The 16,684-nt window shown below is 43.0% G+C and overlaps 1 protein-coding gene across 17 annotated transcripts in view; it reads right to left on the bottom strand.

Annotated features, from left to right (window-relative positions):
* The window catches only part of CREBRF (CREB3 regulatory factor), an 84,325-nt gene extending 68,352 nt beyond the window's left edge, over positions 1 to 15,973 (bottom strand). For 13 of the 17 annotated variants that reach the window (XM_078364576.1, XM_017969667.4, XM_078364583.1 and 10 more), the window contains exon 1: positions 15,846 to 15,973. The gene's annotated coding sequence lies outside the window, so the exon portion shown is untranslated. Of the gene's footprint in view, positions 1 to 14,636; positions 15,004 to 15,845 lie in introns of those variants that run through there. The other 4 variants (XM_078364580.1, XM_078364579.1, XM_078364575.1 and 1 more) reach the window with 1 other exon arrangement.
* Between the last annotated feature and the right edge of the window lie 711 nt (positions 15,974 to 16,684).

Here is a 16,684-nt window from a genome sequence, read left to right as displayed (position 1 = left end):
CGCCTGTAGTCCCAGCTACTCAGGAGGCTGAGGCAGGAGAATTGCTTGAACCTAGGAGGTGCACGTTGTGGTGAGCCGAGATCGCGCCACTGTACTCCAGCCTGGGTAACAAGAGCGAAACTTCGTCTCAAAAAAAAAAAAATACTGTCATGCTAATATTCTTAGCACTTTGGGAAGCCAAGGCAGGAGGACTGAGGCCAGGAGTTTCAGACCAGTCTTGGAAACACTGTGAGACCCTGTCTCTACAAAAAAAAAAAAAAAGTAAAAATTAGCCAGGCGTGGTGGCACATGCCTGTTGTCCCAGCTACCAGAGAAGCTAAAGCAGGAGAACTGCTTGAGCCAGGAGTTCAAGACTGTTGTGAACTATGATTGTGCCACTCCACTCCAGCCTGGGTGAGAGAGTAAGACTCTCTCTCTTAAAAAAGAAATTAAAATTATTAAAATAAATTTTGAGACAGGGTCTTGCTCACCCATACTGGAGTGCAGTGGCACAATCTCAACTCACTGCAACTTCTGCCTTCCAGGCTCAAGTAGCCCTCCCACTTCAGCCTCCCAAGTAGCTGGAATGTGCCAGCACACCTGGATAATCATTGCATTTTTTTTGTAGAGAGGGTTTCACCATGTTGTCCAAGCTGGTTTTGAACCCCTGAGCTCGAGCATTCACCTGCCTTGGCTTCCCAAAGTACTGGGATTACAGGCATAAGCCACCACACTCAGCCTAAAATAATAATTAATATAAAATTATTATTTCCAACCTACCAAACATCATATTAACATTGTGCTCCTAAGTCATCAGCAACTTCCATACATTTCTTGGATAATGTCCAAACTACTCAGATATTAGGCTAGATACAGTGGCTCACACCCACCAACCCAGCACTTTGGGAGGCTGAGGCTGGAGAATCATCTGAGCCCAGGAGTTTGAGAACAGCCTGGGCCACATAGGCTGTTTCTATTAAGAAGAAACAAAAACAAAATACTCATACACAATGACACTATCTTTCCGATCCTGTCTTCTACTACTCCTAATTTCCCCTAATCCTCAAGGTAGTTACAGGCCCACTTCATTCCACTAAGAATTTCCAGTAGTCAGACTCTGACCGTCATGTGGTAGCTCATATTGTTCCTCTTCTCTCCTATCCCCTTGCTTCCACTACCAGATTGTGAAATCTTTGAAAATGACCATCATATCTCACACCTACTTCACTACAGTGCCAAAAGCATTGCCTTTCCAAGCAGTCATCCATCCACACAAGAGTTGGCTGACAATGAATGGGAAATCCCCTAAGACTACAGGTCCTTCTGGATAAGGAGTCAAAAGTGCAGCGCTCTTCACTATTACAAAAAAGTAAATCATTCAATATATATTTATTGAGCATCTTTTATATGCTCCAAAGCATCTTACAGTAGTTTGTTAAATTGAGTCTTGAACCACTGTAGTATCATATAGTAAAAATATGAAAAACTGTACTCCTGAATTTTTAATTTCCAAGAAGAGTGATGTTTAAATTTTAGTCAATTTTAAAGTCCTGATATAATTATTTTCTAGGGAAGAGAGGATAGAGGAGAAGTAGAATTTAATTTAATTTAAATTAACTGAATTCAGGCACTGGACTGATTTCTTTCTCTTGTCATTATTTTAATATTTTAAACTACAAAGCAGAAAGACAAACTCACCATATTAAAATATTTTTGTTTTAGATGTTAAAGATTTAAATAACCACTTCATTTTCTAAGCTGTTCTGCAGAAATCTACAAAATGTTAAACAGAGAACTACAATTAATGGCAGCCGCATAGAAACACAGCAGGATTCCAGTGACACCAGACATTCTTCACACACTCTTAACAACTTTGGTGCTCCTGTTATCAAAGATTTGAGCTCTGCTTCAAAATACATGGTATGGGCAAGGCACAGTGTGGCTCACTGCCTATAATCCCAGCACTTCGGGAGGCCAAGGCAGACAGATCACTTGAGGTCAGGAATTCAAGACCAGCTTGGCCAACATGGCGAAACCCTGTCTCTACTAAAAATACAAAAATTAGTTAGGCATGGTGGCACACACCTGTAGTCCCAGCAACTTGGGAGGCTGGGCATGAGAATCACTTGAACTCGGGAGGCAGAGGTTGCAGTAACCCAAGATCACGCCACTACATTCCAGCCTAGACTACAAGCAAGATTCTGCCTCAAAAAAAAAAAAAAAAATCATTTCCTTCCTCCTTTCTCAGATTTGGCACCTTTTCAAAAGCAGCATGAACATATACTAGAAACAATTTTCAAATTCTATTCAAATTCCTTCCTACTGCGTGAAACAGCTATAACAGCATAAACTATTTAATAGCCAGTACAGAGGTTATTTGAACATGGTTTTGCACTCATCTCTTTTAACACTGAGAAAAGCTCAGTGCCTCTTTGGCTCTAATAGTCCTAAAAGGCTTGCTTTATGAGGAACAAACTCTAGGTAAAAGGTTATGCATTATAAGTGAATATTTTGAATTTCCTGGCCAGGAGTAGTGGCTCACGCCTGTAATCTCTGAACTTTGGGAGGCCAAGGTAGGTGGATCACTTGAGATCTGGAATTTGAGACCAGTCTGGCGAACATGGTGAGACCCTGTCTCTACTAAAGATACAAAAATTAGCTGGGTGTGGTGGCGCACACTTGTAATCCCAGCTACTCAGGAGAGGCTGAGATGGAAAAAATCAGTTGAACCTGGGAGGTGGAGATTTCGGCACTGCACTCCAGCCTGGGCAACAGAGTAAGACTCCATCTCAAAAAATATATATACTTTTTTTTAAAAAAAGAATTTCATTGTGGACTCTCACCTGCCTTACTCTACATGTAAATGCAAAAATTCTCCCTTACTTTGTGGAGATATTGTGGTTCACAATAAAATAATATATAAAGTATCTAGCCCTAGCACAAAACAGACATTCAATAAATGGTGGCTATTTTTATTCTCAGATATATTTCTTGGTATATGATATTCTCAGATGTTGCTGCTATCAAGGTATAAACCCAAACTCAATTCAGAATCCTAAACTGTCTAAATTCCACATTCCACCAAGCTAGAACCAGGGTGGATATGGAACACTCAGGCAACAAAGGACACTTAACACCCTTGCCCCCAGCCTTATGAGGGTGAATGTCAATTATGCTGGTTTAATCAGCAAAAGAATCTCTGGACTCACAAAGTAATTCATAAAGCTGCAAACTAATCATCTTTATACACAATAAAGAAGTAGCAGATAAAAGGGAAAAGGCTTCTTTAGAGAGATTACTGCTCTTTATTGTTCAAACAATTACATATAATTTATCACTTTTTCATAGTTAATCATACTAGCTTCACCATACGGTTCTGGACAATTTGAGGGAACAGAATGATATAAAATGTATGTATACATCCACAATACCTTGCATAGTTTCTAATAAAGAGACATGCAGAGTTTAATCTATACCATACTTGTCTCAAAAGTGTTAATATAAATCAGACAAGTGAGGCAGATTATTCCAACTGCTGAGAAAACATAGCACTAAACAGAATCAGCAGCTAACAGAGAAGAAGTTGATAAAGCAACCAGAACATAGTTCCGCACCTCCATCAGGCACTCAGTATACTTAATATCCTTCCAATCAGAGGAAAGAATAAAATTTACAGTAATTCATTAGTTTTTAACTGGGGAATTTTGAAAACCAGCAAGTTATTACGCTAAGTTATAAAACTAAGGTAAAAAGGACATAACAAGTACACTCCACTGGGAGGATACACATTTTAAAAGAGAAGATAAAATTAACTTAAGATTTAAAGCAGAGGTTTCAAACTAGACTGCAGCAAGAAATCATTGCCCACAAATCAGTTGTGTTCAGCCCACGCACTGTTGTTTTTTTAAATTTTAACTGCCAGTATTTAAATTTCACATGAAATTTCAAGTAAAATTTGATGTCTGATCTCAAATACCACTCTTTTGGGGGAAAAAATTAGATCTGACATTAGGTACCTATTCCCAGAAAGAACTGGGTACTTGAACTGAAGTAAGAGTTATCCTCTTTAAATTGGCCTGTGCTCTCTAGCTTGCTCGAATCTCCACCTAGTCCCATTTTACAGATGAAGAATCTAAGCCGAAAGATGTTCAAAACCACAGAACCGGCCAGGCGCGGTGGCTCACGCCTATAATCCCAGCACTTTGGGAGGCCGAGGTGGGTGGATCATGAGGTCAAGAGACCGAGACCATCCTGGTCAACAAGGTGAAACCCCGTCTCTACTAAAAATACAAAAATTAGCTGGGCATGGTGGTGCGCGCCTGTAGTCCCAGCTACTCAGGAGGCTGAGGCAGGAGAATTGCTTGAACCCAGAAGGCGAAAGTTGCGGTGAGCTGAGATCATGCCATTGCACTCCAGTCTAGGTAACAACAGCGAAACTCCATCTCCAAAAACAAAAAAAAAAAAAAAAAAAACCACAGAACCAGCAAAATGCCTATTTGTGAATGTTGCTTACTCCAGGGTGTTCACTTTTGAGCGCTATGCAACTCAACTTCCAAATAAAATGCAATTAATGTTGAAAAGGGTATCTAAAAGACTTGTACATGAATGTTTATAGCAGTTTTATTTATCATAGCCTAAAATCTGGAAGCAATGCAAATGTCTATCAACTGGTAAACAGATAAACAAATTGTTTATTACAGGGAGGCTCACCCCTCTAATCCCAGCACTCTGAGAGGCTGAGGCAGGAGGATTGTTTGAAACCAGGAGTTTGAGACCAGCCTGGGAAACATGACAAAATCCCATCTCCACAAAAAATCAAAAATTAGTCAGGCATGGTGGTGGGCACCTGTAGTCCCAGATATTCATGAGGCTGAGGAGGGAGGATCACTGTAGCCCAGGAGGTCAAGGATACAATGAGCTATTATGGTGCCACTGCACTCAGCCTGGGCAACAGAATGAGACCCTGTCTAAAAAAACGACTCAACGAATACACAACAGAATATGAGTATCTCAAAATTACTGTTAACGAAAAGAAGTCAGACTCAAAAGACAACACATTCTACTACTAGATTTATATGAAATTCCAGAGAAGACAAAACAATAGTGATACAAAGCGAACCAGTGACTGGAGCCAAGGGCAAGGGGAGAACTGAATGAAAGCGGCATGAGGAACTTTCTGAGGTGATAAAAATGTTGGAGATATAACAGTGATTAGATGATGGCATGTATTTGTCAAAACTCAAAACTGGCTGAATTTTCTTTTATGTAAATTATGACTCAATAAAGCTGAATTTTAAAAAGAGGTGTTTAGAAAATAATAGACAACTACCGAGAATATTATTACCTGGGAACGCTTGGGAAAACTTCAGGAAAAAGGTGAATTAGACTTTATTATAGAACAATTTCTAGGTACATAAGAAATAGAAAATAGGGCACACAGGTAGTCGCATTCTACACTGTGGCCTTCAAAGAAGTAACATCTTTGAAAACAAAGGAAAATGCTTCATAAAAAATTCACAAAACTGGATAATTAGTATTTGGACAGGTATCAAAAACTAGTTGATCTTACAAGATTTTCAAGAGGGAATCAACTTATATCGTTATTTATATGCAAAATAAGCAGATAACGTGGAAGAATTTATTTTGTTTTGCTTTTAAATAAAACATGAGAGGTGGCACACACCTGCAGCCTGAATTACTCAGGAGGCTGAGATGGGATTGTTTTGATGCCAGGAATTTGAAGCCAGCCTGGGTAACACAGCAAAACCCCATCTCAAAAAACAAAAAATAGTAATACAGCAAATGAAAAGGAAAGGTAGGGGCAAAGAGAAGCCCAAAGGGGCCAGGTGCGGTTGCTCATGCCTGTAATCCACGCATTCTGGGAAGCCAAGGAGGTGGATGGCTTGAGCCCAGGAGTTTAAGACCAGCCTAGGCAATGTGGGGAAACTCTGTCTCTACAAAAAAAAAAAAAAAATTAGCCAGGCATGGTGGCACACACCTGTAATCTTAGCTACTCATGAGGCTGAGGTGGGAGGATCATCTGAGTCCAAGGTCAAGGCTACAATGAGCAATGACATGACTCTGCCACTGCACGATCTTGTCAAGAAAGAAGAAAAAGAAAGAAAGAAAGAAAGAAAGAAAGAAAGAAAGAAAGAAAGAAAGAAAGAAAGAAAGAAAGGAAGGAAGAAAAAGAAAGAAAGAAAGAAATATAACCCAAAGGGAATAAAGAGAGGGAGGGAGGTGAAATAAAGGCAAAAGACACATAGAGTTAGAATGAAAGGTACATTAGAAGACAGAAGGTGGGACTAAAAGAAAAATGAAACACTAGAAGAAAAGACCAATCAACCAAAGTCAGAGATACAGGGAGCTACAGAGAAAAAAGAATGGAGACATGACAGCGTAGAACAGACTGAAGAGAATTCGAGGACAAGGTGAAAGCAAATAAAAAAAACCTATTTCCTCCTGAATCTTACATATCAGTTTCCTCCTCTTCCATTCTCCCTCCCACCTCTGCCTTCGCTCAAACCATCTCATACCCAACTCCACACTACACATCTTTTATACTTCAACCGTACTAGAATGTTTCCTTCACTAATCTTCAAAACTAAGTTCAAACACCACTTTTTCTATGAATATTCAACTTTCCCCAGGCAGAGTTAGCGTCCTTCTTCCATATTTTCAGAACATTTTGTTCTGAAAAACTAGCATAACATTGGGTTGTGATGTCTATCTCTTCTCCTAGTCTATGGACAACTCTAGTAGAGGATTCAATGGTAAAGATGAAAACCTTACTAAAAAGTAGTTTAAAAATTGTACAGGCTGGGTACAATGGCTCACGCCTGTAATCCCAGCACTTTGGGAGGCCAAGATGGGCGGACTGCCTGAGCTCTGGAGTTGGAGACCAGCCTGGCTAACATGGTGAAACCCCTTCTCTACTAAAATACAAAAAATTAGCCAGGAGTGGTGGCATGCACCAGTAGTCCCAGTTACTCGGGAGGCTGAGGCAGGAGAATTGCAAGAACCCGGGAGGCGGAGGCTGCAGTAAGCCGAGATCACACCACTGCACTCCAGCCTAGATGACAGAGCAAGACCCCATCTCAAAAAAAAACAATGCTGTACAATTGGGCACAGTGGCCCACACCTGTAACCTCAACACTTTGGAAGGCTGAGGCAGAAGGATCGCTTGAGTTCAGCAGTTCAAGGCTAGCCTGAGCAACACAGTAAAACTCTGTCCCTGCAAATAATTTTTAAAATTAGCCACGTGTGGTGGTACACACCCATAGTGCCAGTTGCTCAGGAGGCTGAGACAGGAAGATTGTTTGAGCCTGGAAAGTAAAGGCTGCAGTGAGCCATGAATGTGCCTCTGCACTTCAGCCTGGGTGACAGAGCAAGACCCTGTCTCAAACAACAACAACTGCACGAGTCTACCTCGTTTATACGACATAAGTAGGATGCTAGAAGCCCTGCTGTAATAAGGAATTCTACAGTAAATCTTTTCAAAAGTACATCTACCCTACTCCTAGTTCCTCCCCATATTATTAAGGACCTTTTTAAAAGTTTTATTTTTGTAATGCTTTAAATTTCTCAGTAAATGACTAACCTATAATAGAGAAGGCAGCAATTCCATCAGGAATGGTGGAACTGCTTTTATAAAATAAAAAAAACACCTAAAACCCTCAAACAAAACATTATACTGAAGAAAACAAGTACACAACAAGAATCTAAAGAAAACTGGAGGACAAAAAAAAAACAGCAAGCTTTACTATCACACTGGTCTTTAAGAAAAAAAATTTTAGCCGGGCACGGTGGCTCAAGCCTGTAATCCCAGCACTTTGGGAGGCCGAGGTGGGTGGATCACTTGAGATGAAACCCCATCTCTACTAAAAATACAAAAATCAGCCAGGCTTGGTGGCAGGCACCTGTAGTCCCAGCTACTTGGGAGGCAGGAGAATTGCTTGAACCCAGGAAGCGGAAGTTGCAGTGAGCAGAGACTGTGCCACTGCACGCTAGCCTGGGTGACAGAGCGAGACTCCGTCTCAAAAAAAAAAAGAAAAAAAATTTAATTAAGAAATTAAAAATTAAGAAAAAGAAATCAGCAGGCCAGGCGCGGTATGGCTCACACCTGTAATCCCAGCACTTTGGGAGACCAAGGTGGGTAGATCACCTGAGGTCAGGAGTTCAAGACCAGCCTGGCCAACATGGCAAAACCCCGTCTCTACTAAAAATACAAAAAAATGAGCTGAGTGTGGTGGGGTGCTGAGACAGGAGTATCTCTTGAACTCAGGAGGCAGAAGTTGCAGTGAGCCAAGATCATGCCACTGTACTCCAGCCTGGGCAACAGAGTGAGACTTCATCTCAAGAAAAAAAAAAGAAATCAACAAACTTGTGAGGCTTTCGTAGGAAACTGTCAAAGTCTGTAATACCCATATATAATTTAAAACATGACTTGATAACAAAAGGTATAAAAGTGGTTTTGGTGTTGAAAAGACAGAGTGTAGAATGATTTAAGTCGACAAGAATTAGTAGGGAGAGCAGTAGTTTAGAAAGCTGTTTAGGAAGGAGAGTTCCAATATAGATTTTGGAAGAAAGGTCATAAATTGGTGAAAATGCATGTAAGTCTTGGCTGGTGATACCATTGCCATACCCTGCATCAAACTCGCTCCAAACCCTAGCCTACCCCACAGAGGTGAATCAGACTTTCTAACAAGAATGATTTTTACAGTGTCCCCCCCAAAAAAAAGACCCTGCAATGCAGATGAATAATTATCCCAAATCTATATAAAATAAAAAGATTCCATCCATATTTGCCATATATATATATATATTTTTTTGAGACGAAGTTTCGCTCTTGTTACCCAGGCTGGAGTGCAATGGCGCGATCTCGGCTCACCACAACCTCCGCCTCCCAGGTTCAGGCAATTCTCCTGCCTCAGCCTCCTGAGTAGCTGGGATTACAGGCGCGCACCACCATGCCCAGCTAATTTTTTTGTATTTTCAGTAGAAACAGGGTTTCACCATGTTGACCAGGATGGTCTCGATCTCTTGGCCTTGTGATCCACCCGCCTCGGCCTCCCAAAGTGCTGGGATTACAGGCTTCAGCCACCGCGCCTGGCCTATTTGCCAAATATTAAGGACAAATCCAAAGAACAAAACACAACTTTTTTTTTAACACCTGGGAGGAATATTAAACAGGTGTAACTAATGGAGTTCATCTGAAAACAAATTAACAAAGGAATTAGGAAATTTTTATCATCATCAAAATAGCTTCTCTGCAATCTTTTCTAAAAGAACGGATCAACTTTAGAATGAAGGCTTTTTGTTTGAACAGACGATTTAATTCCTCCTTTCTAACTAAGACAAGCCCAACATCTCTAATAGTAGACTATTACCTTACAGATAAACAGTTCTTAGCAACGCATGCCTCATTTAAACAGTTCAAGAGCACTATAAAGTATCAGGCACAGTGTGAGGCAGTGAATATACAGAAATAAAATACAAGACTCTGACCTCGGCCGGGCGCGGGTGCTCACGCCTATAATCCCAGCACTTTGGGAGGCTGAGGCAGGTGGATCACGAGGTCAAGCGATTGAGACCATCCTGGTCAACATGGTGAAACCCCGTCTCTACTAAAAACACAAAAATTAGCTGGGCACGGTGGTGCATGCCTGTAATCCCAGCTACTCAGGAGGCTGAGGCAGGAGAATTGCTTGAACCCAGGAGGCAGAGGTTACAGTGAGCCAAGATCGTGCCATTGCACTCCAGCCTGGGTAACGAGCGAAACTCCGTCTCAAAAAAAAAAAAAAAAAAAAAAAGACTCTGACCTCAAGGAGCTCACAGTTTAGTAAGAAGACAAGCCAGGAGAAAATCGAATCCAGCTTTGAGAGGTGGCTTCGAGAAACCCAAAATTCTAGCATATTCAAAGTACAACAGTTTAAGAATACAGTAACTAAAAATGTCCCAGTATCCCCTTGTGAGATGGAAAACATTATTGATCCCTACCACTAAAAATTAATAAATGGAGATTACCTGTAGTCATCTAGCCAGACCCTAGACTAGCTAGAACTAGAAACAGATTGCAGGCTACATGATGCTTTTCAGTTCATAAAGGTCAATACATTCTCTTTTCTAAACTTTAATGCTTCCACTTGAAATCCAGTCCAGGTCAACAAAAATGGTGAAATATTACATTAAAAACAAAGCAAAAGCTATCAAAAAATTAAGTATTTGTCAGTGTATATTTTTAGATTATGGCATCTCTGCTTCACCAGGCACTTGACATTTTTCCCAGAAAAAGAGGGAAGGTAATCTGTACCTTTTCGAGTCTGGAAAAAGCATCCTACTCTCTTTAAGTAATTCTTCAAGCATCTCAGGCAATGAGCACTCGATGTATTAATAGTTTCTAAATTAACTGTATATTTGAATATAAGGACATGTGTTGACTATTCACGTGACTATCATCTCTTGAAACAGCTATACAGTTTTGTTAAGGATTAAAAGCTAAATGAGCTTTGAAACCTCAAGAGGACCATATCTTGAATATATTAAGATTCTTAGGTATCATATCTTACGGCCAAATTTTTTCAATCAGAATGCTTCTCTAAAATCAACAGGACTTGTACCAATATTTGCTTTAAACAGCTTTTCAAGAAAACATTTATATGTAAATGAAGTAAAAATACAAAATACAGTGTTGCCATATGCTCTTATACTAAAAATTCTTCAAAGCAGGAGATACATACAATCTGCAAATGCTCAAATTTACCTAAAGTGTCTATTTGTGCATTCTGAAACACCTTAACATCTAAGTACTTAAAACTCAATGACTGATGTCTTACAACAGGGGTTGACAAACTATAGCCGTGGAAGCACAAATAGAGGCACAGCCTGTTCTTGTAAATAAACTTTTATTGAAATACAGCCCAAAAATATGTAGAAACATTTATTTTCTACAGCTGTTTTCATGCTACAGATTGCAAAGTTGAGTAGTAGTGGCAAAGACTATATGGCTGAAAAAGTCTCAATATTAACTATTTGATCCAATACAGAAATAAAAGTCTGCCAACCCCTGTTTTAAAATAATCAGAACTAATTATCTGACAAATTTATGTCTAGTCTAAGAGTTTACCTATCCCGAAATTAGCTACTGAATACGGTAAAAGTGTCAGTGAATTGTCCTCGAAAAAAGTCCAAGTTCAAACCTACATAGAAACAAGTCACTGCTAATTCATTTCAAAATCACATAATTGGCAGGACGCGGTGGCTCACACCTGTAATCCTAGCACTTTGGAAGGTCGACCCAGGCAGATCATTTAAGATCAGGAGTTCAAAACCAGCCTGGCCAAATTGGTGAAACCCTGTCTCTACTGAAAATACAAAAAATTAGCTGGGCATACTGGTACATGCCTGTAATCTCAGCTACTTGTTAGGCTGAGGCAGGAGAATCGCTTGAACCCAGGAAACGGAGCATATATGTATTTTTTTAATAAACATATAAATGCCAATCTTGACCAAAAATTAAAAGCCAGTGAATTTAGTTCTCTTCATCTTTTAAAAACTGAACTACAAGGCCAAACGCAGTGGGTTATGCCTGTAATCCCAACACTTTGGGAGACCGAGGCAGGCAGATGACCTGAAGTCAGGAGTTTGAGACCAGCCTGACCAACATGGAGAAAACCCATCTCTACTAAAAATACAAAATTAAGGCCGGGCGCGGTGGCTCACGCCTGTAATCCCAGCACTTTGGGAGGCCGAGGTGGGTGAATCACGAGGTCAAGAGATCGAGACTATCCTGGTCAACATGGTGAAACCCCGTCTCTACTAAATATACAAAAAATTAGCTGGGCACGGTGGCGCGTGCCTGTAATCCCAGCTACTCAGGAGGCTGAGGCAGGAGAATTGCCTGAACCCAGGAGGCAGAGGTTGCGGTGAGCCGAAATCGCGCCATTGCACTCCAGCCTGGGTAACAAGAGCGAAACTCCATCTCAAAATAAATAAATAAATAAATAAATAAATAAATAAATAAAATAAAATAAAATAAAAATAAAAATACAGAATTAGCCAGGCGTGGTGGCACACGCCTTTTAATCCCAGCGACTAGGGAAGTGGCTGAGGCAGGAGAATCTCCTGAACCAAGGAGGCGGAGGTTTCAGTGAGCCGAGATCACGCCATTGCACTACATCCTGGGCAACAAGAGTAAAACTCTGTCTCAAAAAAAAAAAAAAGAAAGAAAGAAAAGAAAACTAGGCTGGGCGCAGTGGCTCACGCCTATAATCCCAGCACTTTGGGAGGCCAAGGTGGGTGGATCACGAGGTCAAGAGATCGAGACCATCCTGGTCAACAAGGTGAACCCCATCTCTACTAAAAATACAAAAAAAAAAAAAATTAGCTAGACATGGTGGTGCGTGCCTGTAGTCCCAGCTACTTGAGAGGCTGAGGCAGGAGAATTGCTTGAACCCAGGAGGTGGAGGTTGCGGTGAGCCGAGATTCTGCCATTGCACTCCAGTCTGGGTAACAACAGTGAAACTCCATCTCAAAAAAAAAAAAAAAAAAGCTGAGCTACATTAATAGAACCAACACACAAACTCACTGTACTTCATTGTCACTTGTATTCAGTAACCACCACCAGGAATCATGTTAGTTATTCCTTTACTTCTTACACTGATGTTTGAGAACCCACCCATCCACCCAGTAAAGTAAGTAGAACATTGTCTTTATAAAAAAGCTTGCTTTCACCTGACATGACAGAGAATGAGATAGTAAATGGAGCATCCAGACTCTCTTCTGGAGGTATTTAGCCACCTTATGTTTAGGAATCTAAAAATCTCAAAGCTGATCTACCAGTCATATGAAAGAATTATACCCAAATAAGTTCTATTTAATCTATTTGCCATTCTTAGAATAAGAGAACATTATATAAGCAATGCTAATTGATTGACTTTATCAATCGATGCAACACTGAAAAGTGCCTGGAATATTCTAGGTATCAATGAAAAGTTTTTAATTTTCACTATACTTCTCTGAAACTAATTATGGCATTATGAAGGGCTATGGTTTCAAGAGCAATGCAGCGCCATCCGATACAATTAGAACTGATAGGCTGGATGCAGTGGCTCATGCCTGTAATCCCAGCACTTTGGGAGACCAGGGCAGGCAGATAATCTGAGGTCAGGAGTTCAAGACCAGCCTGGCCAATATGGTGAAACCCCATCTGTACTAAAAATACAAAAATTAGCCGGGCATGGTGGTAGATGCCTGTAATCCCAGCTACTTGGGAGGGTCAACCAGGAGAATTGCTTGAACCCAGGACACAGAGATTGCAGTGAGCTGAGATCGTGACACTGCAGTCCAGCCTGGGTAACAAGAGCAAAATTCTGTCTCAAAAAAAAAAAAGAAAGAAAAATAAAAACTGATAAACTAATACTATTTTTTACTGCAAAAATTATACTTAAGAACTCAAGTTTATCAAATAATCAGGGATTATGTTTTTATGTATCATTATTAATAGAACTGAGTCAGTCATGCCAAAGTACTAAATTGATCAATCAGGCCAGGTAAAGTGGCTCACTCCTATAATCCCAGCACTTTGGGAGGACAAAGTAGGTGAATCACCAGAGGCTAGAAGTTCGAGACCAGCCTGGCCAACACAGTGAAACCCCGTCTCTATTAAAATACAAAAATTAGCCAGGTGTGGTGGCAGACGCCTGTCATCTCAGTTACTCGGGAGGCTGAGGCAGAGAATTGCTTGAACCTGGGAGGTGGAAGCTGCAGTGAGCCAAGATCTTACCACTGCATTTCAGCCTGGGTGACAGAAGGAGACTCCATCTCAAAAAAAAAAAAAAAATGATGAATCGTTTGCCAATTACTCTTTTTCTCCAGCTAATAAAATAAAAGATAATTCAAATTCTTAATACAGCTAACTCTTCATTAGCCCCTGCAAGATCTATCTAAGGCATGTTCCTACACCTAAGTGCTTAACCAAAGATGCAACAATAGCTTGGTACCCTTGACAACACCAATGTAGCCACAGGTTGTAATCCAATGTTAACACAAATCTAAATTAAGTATTTAACAAGGCCAAAAGGAAAAAAATCATGATACAATTGGAACAGAATAAGTGATTTCGAATCATTCATACCATTTTCCCCTGCCTCTGGTGTATATCCTAGCTATTTTGGATTAAAAGATTAAAGATATTTAAAAGTTCAATCAAGTGACAACCAGTTTATGACAGATTACCAGATTTATACTGAAGTCTCGTTTTCTGCTTTTTTAAAAAAAGAAATGCCAGGCCTTGATCCTATTTTTCACCTGCAAGATATTCACTGGAGAAAGTCCTAAAGAACCTTCGAACCTAAATAACTCTCTGGGCTCAGTTTTTTCTCAAGAAGCTAATTAATGTGGGCTACCAACTCATGTGAACAAGACGGGCAAATTACTAGTAAGACTAGGACAAGCACCGGGCCTAATCTTTAAAAGGCATCCTGACTGGAAAAAAAAAAAAAAAAAAAAAAACAGAAATCCCGCCCAGCCCTCAACTTTCTCGGCTTTTCTAGTCCCGTTTTCTTTTACAAAATTCAGAAAAGCAAAACTTCCCCTTCACTGCCTGTCTCTTATCTCAGGCCTGGTACAGAAATTCAGACCGCTAGTTATCCAAGTACCTCCTTAAGGTAGTCTTAAGGCTCAAGCCAGCTCAGAAACAGCAGAAAGATTTGCTTTCTTGGGTTAAAGGAGGGCGATTACAGGGTTTGGCGGCCAGGTTTGTCAGGAAGCGTAGGGCCGAGAAAGAGGGAGAATCCAGAGACTGAGCTCCATCTAGTCCCAGGAACCACCCCCAGGGGAGGCTTGACTACCCTCGGTACTTCCCTGCCTCCTCAGCTCGTGTGAGGAAAAAGGCGAGTCGGGGTCAGGCTCCCCTGAGCTACTTCCTGGTCCGATCGGACTCGCCTTCGGACACCCGAAACACCCCCGGCCCGGCTCCCTCGCCCTTTGCCCTGTCTCCTCCCTTCTCAGTGACCCACCACCACTGGTCCCCTCCCATCTAACATGGCCGCCCCGCCCGGCCCACCTCCGGCACAGCCTAACTGGGGGCAGGGGGGCCACGGCACCGCCTCCCCCGAGCCCATTGGTGCAGTGGTCTCCGTCCGCCTGCTTCATTGGACAGCAGAGCCTGCCACTCAGCTCTGAGGGCTCCGCCCCTAAGCCGCTTCAAGCTGCTTTGAGAAGACATATAAACAAATCCCGGGAGGGAGGCCCCTCTCGCCCGTCGCTTCTGAGGCGGGGACAGAAGGGGGAGCGGCTACCCCCGAGACACCCCTGTTCGGACCCCACCTAGCTGCAGCCCGCGCCTCCTAGTCTCCTGCCAGCCTGGCTCCAACCTCCGCGGCCCCGGCCCTTCCTCACACGCCCCTCTCTCCCCTCCTCCCCCGCCAGCTTCGCCTCCCCTCCCTTCCTGGGCCCCTCCCACCCGCTCTCTTCTCTGACAGGCCGACTGCCGGCAGCAGCGGCCCGGGGCTCCGAGGCAGCGGGGAAGGGCCGGGCGGCCCGGCCAGCCGGACGCCCGGCGCTGCCCACCCTCGGCCTAGTCTGCTGCCTGCCCGCGAGTCCCACCTACCGCTGCCCCGCGCTTTTACGTAACCGTCCCGGGCCGGGAGTGGGGGAGGGGAGTGAAGCCCCCCGAGACCTGCAGGCGGTGGCCCGCGACCCGCGCGCCCTCGCACTCGGCAGTGGTCCCGGCCCCCGCCCCGCGCCGGCCCGGCCCAGAGCCCCGGCGCTGCTGCCTCCTAGGCAAGCGGCCCTCCGTCCCCCGCTCCGCTCGTCCCCTAAGCCCAGGCCCCTGGGGACTCCTGGCAGCGGGCGACGGCGCTCACCTGTGGGTGTAGGAGCGGCTCAGGGACTCGGTCCGGTTCCGCTGCAGGGGCCACGGCCCCTCTCCATGCTGCCTCGGGTTTGTTTTGTTTATGTCCTTCCTGACGGGTTCCCGGAAATCGCGTGACTCGCCCCCCTCACGTGGGCCGCGGCGAGGAGGAGGAGGGAGGCGGGGGCCCGCCGGTTTCGGGCCAATCGCGAGGCGTTCCGCAGCCCGGCCAATCAGGGACTGGGTGCAGCGGGGCACCCCTGTCACGTGTCGCCGGAGGGGCGGGTTACCTGAAAAAACCAGGAAGAGAGGGCGGAGCGGGGGCTCGGCGCCGGTCTTTGCAGTGTTGGCGTGGGCTGTCTCCGATACTCGGCAGCAGGCCCGGGTTGGGAGAGGATGTTCCTTTTACAAAGGCTTCAAATCCAGCGTTTTATCAAATCTCAAAATGCGCTGTGAGGCACGAGGTGTTCATTTGCCCATTTTGTAGTTTAGGTTCACTGAAACTTGAAGTGACTAACTTGATTAGCTGGGGGATTATATCGATGTCCTGGGTAATGGACGACCTCCGCATCTGAACGTCTTAATTAGAAACAAACCTTGCCTTTTGTCGTTCGTTCATTCATTCACCAACTCAATATTTAGCACGTATTCCGAGACACAGGGATCAATTAGACTGCATACACTTTTAAAGTGCACAAATACGACTGTACAAGCAATGTCACTGTTACAGAAGCACCTAGACAAACAAGACTCCGTGACACAGCGTCCCTTTAACGAGAACTATATGGTGGGCTTATCATCTCAGTTTTCCCTGCAAACACATACAGTAGTAATCTATCCATTTTTCAGACA

This window comes from Callithrix jacchus, chromosome 2 (genome assembly GCF_049354715.1).
Source record: "Callithrix jacchus isolate 240 chromosome 2, calJac240_pri, whole genome shotgun sequence".
NCBI lineage: Eukaryota > Metazoa > Chordata > Mammalia > Primates > Cebidae > Callithrix > Callithrix jacchus.
The sequence above is the reverse complement of the archived record's forward strand: the minus strand, read 5'-3'. Positions and strand labels throughout refer to the sequence as shown.